This window comes from Lonchura striata, chromosome 3 (genome assembly GCF_050655825.1).
Source record: "Lonchura striata isolate lonStrDom1 chromosome 3, ASM5065582v1, whole genome shotgun sequence".
Lineage (NCBI taxonomy): Eukaryota > Metazoa > Chordata > Aves > Passeriformes > Estrildidae > Lonchura > Lonchura striata.
Window position 1 is genome coordinate 102,096,374 of NC_140705.1, and position 6,000 is coordinate 102,102,373.

Genomic DNA, 6,000 nt, shown 5'->3' on the forward strand with positions numbered 1-6,000 from the left:
TGCCAGAACTGCTAAAGCAGAGGTTTATCAGGATGCTGTAAGGTCTCTTATTAGCCCCTCCTTTATGCTTTTAGAAAAGGGTTACTTGGTAGCTGGGACCATAACTGAAAAATCATTACCAGTACCTTATTATTACTAATAAAGAAGCAGAAATTTCCATTTTATTTACTTGCCCTGGGTGTCATGTGTCAAAAGCCCTCAATGACATTTAATTAATATGTTAGTAAATAATATTTAGTTATAAAAATGTATGTTTTTAAAATCAAAGTAGCAAAAGCAGAATCAGTTTTGTATGAAGTCACAAGCCTAGATATGACATGGATAAATGAGATAAATGAGTTAATGTAATTTATTTGTACTTTTACAAGGTTTTTGAGAAATTCCTTGATAAGGGGGGCTTCTAAATTATTTGGTGAGGCTGGAAGGATCACAGCAGCTCATTGCAACAAAAACCTCTAAGTTACTCCATGCCATGTTCTCTGCTGACTATCTCTGTAGCATGAACAATCACATTTCCCTCTCCAACGTTATTCTGTGTGTTGGTCTGGCTCCACTCATTAGCTTAATCACAGACATAATGCTCTTTTAGCCTGGGGAAGAATTTGAAGGGAGGGGAGCATACCTGGCCTTGCAGCAGTTTGGAGCTGGGCTCAACAGGGAAGACCTCTCCAGAAAAGCCCTTTGGAGCATCAAGAAATGGATGATCAGTCAGGAGGTGTCTCTGTGAATAAAAGCCTTGTGGGTTCCTCTGGTTCAGCCTATGCTGAGTAACTGGAGAATAAGCCAGGTTTTCTCACTGCTCATGTTTCTTAGACATCACTGAACACAGCACTATGACTTAAATATTGAAATAAACTGCTCCTAAGCATGGTCTCACTCCTTCCCTGTTAAATTAAAGGACATCTTTAAATTAACTAAAAAAATTACATTTGAGGTTGCAGGTGTGAAGCTTGGCTTACATCTGCTCTGTTGCTCTCTCCCAGAGCAGGGCAGGAGCCAGTGGTAATTTGCATTGCCTCTTCTGCCATTCCAGATCCTTCAGGCTGCTTTGTGCTTCATTTCTCCCTCCCATTCTCCCACATGGGTATTATCAGCCATTGTCAGAGTTGGGTGGAATGCAGTTAAATGCAGCTAACCCAGGAAAAGAGCCCCAAAGGAATAAATTAGTGTCTGAATTAATTCCTGCTACAAGCTGGAAGTTCTCCAGAAACTTCAGAAGCTGCTTGCTTGAGTCCAAAGGATGGAGGGATCATTCAGAGATGGAGGAGCAGAAGCTCTTGATGTGTTTCCAAGCTTTGTGAAACAGCTCACCTGAACTGCAGGCATGGGAATGTTTGGTGGAATTAGCCCATGAGCAGAAAGAAGGCCACCTTGTCCACAGGGATGAGAAGAACTGAAGCAGAAGTCAGAATCCTGGTAAGGTCCTGTTTCCAAAGAAGGAAGACCAAATGAAGAGTGCTCCAAATTTGAGCACCTAAATGTGCCATATGAGGTGCTTCTGGAAGGGAAAACAGCAGGGCATGTCACTGTTACTGGGAGGAGTCACAATGTGGGGAGGCCCCAGGGCAAGCACAAGGGTCAGGGTGTTCCTGGTGCTGCACAAGGAGCTGCCAGCACTGCCAAGAGAGCTTGACTGAAGCAGAGAGGTACAGAGCACCAAGTCCAAACTTCTTCTTGGGAGAAGACTGGACTCTGGTAATTTTTCTGCACTTCTTTTAGAGCTACAGAACAGTGTGAAAGAAACTCAGATCCAGGAGGTTTTCCCCCAAAGCTTTGCAAGAGGGAAGAAAACTAGTGGTACAAAATATATCCTTTTTTTTCATTAGTTAGATGCAATCAGGTATCCTTTCCCTTCTGCTGACTTCTGAGGAAAAACAGCGAAGAGCCTCTCTCCATTAGAAACCTGTGAGGTCTCAGGCCAGCTCAAAGCAAGCAGTGAAAGAAGGTGTGGAGTCTCCACCAAGCAGGAGAGGTAGAGCAAGAGTCACCCTTCAGGTGTCACCCATTTACAATGAACAGGTCTGCTGCCAGTTTAGGGAGAGTTACACCACAATAGGTCACTGTAGGTCTGGCTTTGCACATGTGTTGCTTTTTATTTTTAGTTTCCTCCTTGTCTTGTCATGGTTTTTTTCATGGAGGAGGGGCTCAAGCAGCAATGCAATGCATTTAGGTATGGTACAGATGTTTTGCCTGTGGTGGTGAAATGACAGTAGTTTTTGCCTTCTAAAGCAGAGAAAAGGAAATAGCAGCAGGACTTGCCTGGATGTTTTGTAGCAGGAACTTCAACAGCCTCTTGGAGAGTAAGGTTAGTCTTTTCCTGGGATTGTATTTTACTAAAGTTGTGGAAACAATGAAAATATATTCAGTGGACAAGAGAGAAACATCAGTGATTGTATTCTGTATTCTGGAAACCTGTATCCTTAAACTTCTGGTCTCATGTAGCAATTCTTCAATGTTTTTCCCTTGGTCAAAAAAAAAAAAATAAAATGCCTTTAGCAGCCGAAATGCTAACACATTTCACTTGTATGAGGTGAGCAATGGGCCAGGACTTTTAAGCAGGTTATCGAGCATCTAATAAATCACTTATTGGCAAGGTTTAGAGCAATAAAACCTAAAGGAGAGCTTTTTGCCTGGACTCACCTTTGGTATGAATTTTCAGCTGATTGTGCACATGTGTAGTAGTAAATGAAACAGATAAAAGGTTCCCAGCTTACAGAAACAAAGAAAAGATATATTTGGGATAACTTGTTTCAAGCTGTCTGGTTACATGTGTTTTTTCAGTTCTTGGATGCAGGGGCCATGTTACAGAGTGACACTTCAGCAAGTTGCACTGTGTTGCAGCGTTTCTGAGAGAGAGAGGGCATGATTTGTGTCTGGAATGAGATTTGAGCCTCAGATCTGGGCCTTGTGAGGCCTTCCAGCCTCTGACACTGTTAGAAATGAAGAGCTTGTGGCACACTTAGAAACTTTATTGAGGTGTGATGGGAAGCACTGGGCTGTCTGGGTGTGAAGTAGTATAGGTTTATAGTGTGAGGTTTACGCCACCTTAGGACAAAGACAAACAATGTTGGCTTGCCAGTGAAAGTGCCTTTGTAAACTGTAAACTATATAGAAATGTATATAAACTTCCATCTTCTCTCTAATAAAGGGAGAACGTTGCATTAATCATATTGGTTTGATGTGCATTCTGTCCTGTCCAGCTTTCCTGTTTTATGAGGACCCCGAGTTCAGCACTGTGCTGAGAATCCATTCCAAAGCCACATCAAAGGCTTTGTCAGCCTTTGGGCATCTCCTGTTACCTGCAGAGTAACTCAGGCATTTTCTTGTGCTGTGCTCCCTCTAGCCCAGTCCCACCTTTCCCAGGATGCAGATAATTCCTGGCTGACCTGTCCAATGGGAATGGTGATGAGGAGCCCCAGTCATTCACAATGAGGACATGCAGAGTGCTCCATTCCCTGCTCGTACTGTGAGGCAATTAATGCCATTTGTGCTGTTTGGCTGAATGAACAGTTTGAAATGAACCATTGAGCCATCTGTTCCTCCAGCTGACATCAGGCGTGGCAGGAGTAGCAGTCAGCTTTTGCTGGGAAAGAAACATCTCGCTGTCATTAAGGAAAGTTCAAGAAAGGGGGGCGTGGGTTTGCATTTTTCTTCCCCTTTTTACTATCTTTAAAACAAATTCTTTCTTTCATATTTTCTTGTGGCTCAGACTACATACCCCAGAGACTTTTCTGACCTCTGATCGGTGTCTTGGCAGTAGGGGAATGGCTACACTGAGCACCTTCTTTCCTGACTTCTGGCTGAATTTGATGAGAGGGAGGTGCTCAGCAGCATCTGAGTTTTATAGGATTGTTTTTCTCTTTCCTTGTTCTGTTCATCTCCATATGTTGCTTTCTTGAGCTGAGGTGTTCTAGAAACAGCATCCCTTTAAACCAGCTCTTGTGAAGTTTTTCAAAAGGTCTTCTGGAGGTCATATTTCATCCCCTGAAATTATTAAAGGCTACCTGATACAAGAAAAAAATCATTATGCTGTTAGTTGTAGGAAGCCCAGGAAAAATTGGACTTGCTCCTCATGGAAAAGAAGTGCTGTGTACAGATGACCCTCAGGAACTGGGTGTTTGATGCTGGTTCAGTGTTTGTGCTTGCTGAAAGAGAGCCACAGGGAACAGATGCTTATGGAGTTAATGCTGGTGGCAAAGGGATAAAATGAGCTTAGGGCAGGGAAAGTGTAAGCAGAGACTTAAGCAGAATATTTTAAGATTAAGTAAGCCTGGTGAACTGCATGTCTGAATGATACAGAGATGTGATGCAGGATTGCTCTTAACAGTTGTGGACAGGCAAGATACCAGCAGATTGGGAAAAAGCCAGGACAGTGCCTGTTTTTAAGAAGAGCATTTGTGGGGAGCAGCGTTAGGGAATTTTAAAGCCTTTGTACCAGCTCAAAACTTTTGGGATGAATTCCAAAAACAGCCTGAAAACACTCACCAGAGAACTGACTGATCTAAAAATAACAACAAAGAAAAAAAAATAAAATAAAAGAAGCTACATCACACCAAGCTCATTTTATTCTAGAAAAGAGTAGCCAGAGAAGAAGCCATAGATGTGTTTTATCTTGATTTTCAAGGCTCTGGCATTGTGATACAGCATTCTAGTTAAGAAAGCTGGGAAAACACTGAAAAGCCTGGAGATGGGCCTGAGCTGATGCTCAGCTGGATGAGAAGCATCTCTGGAAGGCAGCAGTGGCAGCAGACATTACATCACAAGCTTTCCATCATTGTCTGCTCTGGAGCAGGTCTTTAATGCATTTGTTAATAGCCAGTGCTGGGCAAAGGCCTGTGCTTATTACATCTGCAAATTATAAGAGGCTTCAGGATCTGTAAAGGGCAGGGTTTAAATGCCAGATGTTATAAACAAATAGGAAAAAATGGCCTGGGAAAGAAAAGCAAAAACCAGGAAATTCATCTAGGACAAAATCAAGATCATGGTCTTGGGCTGGAATAAATGAATGAACAACACAAGGTAATAAAATATGATGCTTAAAAAAAAGATCCGCAAAACCACAAGGTGGTATTGTCATGTGCAAAGCAGGACTCTGCACTATAAGGATACCAATAAAAATATTTTGGAGTTCTTTAACTTTATAGGAGTATATTCCAAAACATTTATTCACAAACACCAGCTAGTGGAGTATCCATCTAATCTGGGACACTGCATTCAGAGCAGGTATGGGCCAATTAGTCCAGGGAAGACTGAAAAACAAAAGAGACTGAGAAGTGAAATGCTTCAATCCTGAAATGCACAAAAACTTGTTCAGAGAGCAGGAACATCTGCTCTTCATGGCGAATAGAAAAAATTAGGGTTCAAAATTAGGAGAAACATTTTAATGGAGATGGTATGAAGGCACAGAGACTCATTGCTCAAGGTGGTTTTTGTGTGACCTTTGCTGCCTTCTTGGCACAAATAGAAGCAAAATGTTGCTGCAGGAAGAAAAACTGCACATCAGTGCTAGGGAGTGGGACCAATAGCATGGTGGGGGGAGTGGTTGTGTCTTGAAATGGGAGTGTGGTCAGGGCCCTGGGGACACCAGCAGGCTCTGCCTCCTTTGCCCCAGCTCAGCTCCCCATCCTGCTGCTCTCCCCCATGGGGAGGGGGGGACCCTGGTGGGCCCAGCACAGCCTGGCAGAGATGGGTTTGCCCTGTGCATGGGTAAAGGGCACCTGCAAGGCCTGGGCTCTGGATTGAGTCGGGCAGGGGAAGGCATACCATGCTTTAGTGTAACCCTGCCACAATTCCCTCAGCTGTGCTTTCTCAGTGGATGCCATCTCATGTTGCTGGACTTTTCTGTTTCTAGGAAAGAAAAGACATTTTTAGCACAACAGTGTTTTCTTGGAAAAATTCTTCCTTTACTGCAGAAAGTGTTTGTGCTAAATGGACAATAATTTTATGGTCCATTATCCCTTATAGCAGAAGAAAGTGAAGAACTATCTTAAGCAAATAGAT